The sequence below is a fragment of the Octopus bimaculoides genome, chromosome 7, assembly GCF_001194135.2.
Source record: "Octopus bimaculoides isolate UCB-OBI-ISO-001 chromosome 7, ASM119413v2, whole genome shotgun sequence".
In the NCBI taxonomy this organism is placed as follows: Eukaryota; Metazoa; Mollusca; class Cephalopoda; order Octopoda; family Octopodidae; genus Octopus; species Octopus bimaculoides.
Genome location: NC_068987.1, coordinates 92,059,425 through 92,060,617, shown reverse-complemented (window position 1 = coordinate 92,060,617; position 1,193 = coordinate 92,059,425).

The following is a 1,193-nucleotide window of genomic DNA, read 5'->3' as shown; positions in this document are numbered from 1 at the left end:
TATATATATATATATATATATATATATATATATATGAGTGTGTGTGTGTGTGTGTGTGTTTATATATATATATATATAACCATATCCCATAAATGATGCGCTTTTTTATACTTCTTTTATTTTTCAAAATTAAAGTAAACAAAGGAGTAATTCCTCCCTTCCTCCCCATCCTTGGTATTTTCCAGGAAGTAATTCTCCCCTCCCCTCGGAATTTTCCAAGAAGTAATTCCTCTCCGCTCGGAACTTTACAGGAAGTTATTCGAACTCCCTCTTCGGAACTTTCAAGGAAGTAATTCGCACTCCCTCGCGTTCACATCTACGCACCTGTCTCCACATGTGTGCCATTTTTCATGTGAATCCGCCCAGCCGTTTGGCCGTAAACCTCGAGGCAAGAAAGAATACAACGGTCGCCCATGCTTAATTTATATTATAGATATATTCAAAATTAAGAAGTCTCTTGCGAGTCGACATGGGATCCCTTAAAAACAATGTTAACTCCTTTTCATTAAGATATATTTGGCCTGATGAGTAGCTTGCAGATTACCCCTCGTTTGGATAAAAACTGCTTCGGGTGTTGCGCTAGCTATGAAACATATGTAGCCTGGATTTTAAACGTATTTACTCGTTATCAGTATGACGGCGGCTGGATGGTCAAAGTGGCCACTGGCTCATGTAATCGAACTTGCGAGACCTATTCGAATAATCAATGCCGGTATTTGTGTTATGTCCGGATGTATATTTGTATGTATGTATCTGTGTGTGTATGTGTGTGTATGTATGTATGTATGTATTTATGTATGTATGTATGTGCGTGAGTATGCTGCTGAATATAGAGGCACACATAGAAGGAAACACACGCATATATTTAAATATGTGTGTGTGTATCTATAAGGATCGTCAAATTTGAAGTGAGCTACAATCCGTTAGAGAAGTCAGAATGAATTATCACTATTTGTGAGAATACCAATTCTGCATTCTTTTATTTTAAAGACCAAATGCGTTCCAGACGAGGTTCTGGGTCAATATTATAGAATACATTAATGAAAACCAGTCACAGGCCGCAGTAAAGTCTTCAATCTTACATCTTACTGCATTACTGCATTACTTGTTCTTGGAGGATTGCTGCCGATTTGCACTCCGCAAAGGTGACTCTTAAAAATGTAATTAGAAGCGTCACCCCAAGAATATCTAAC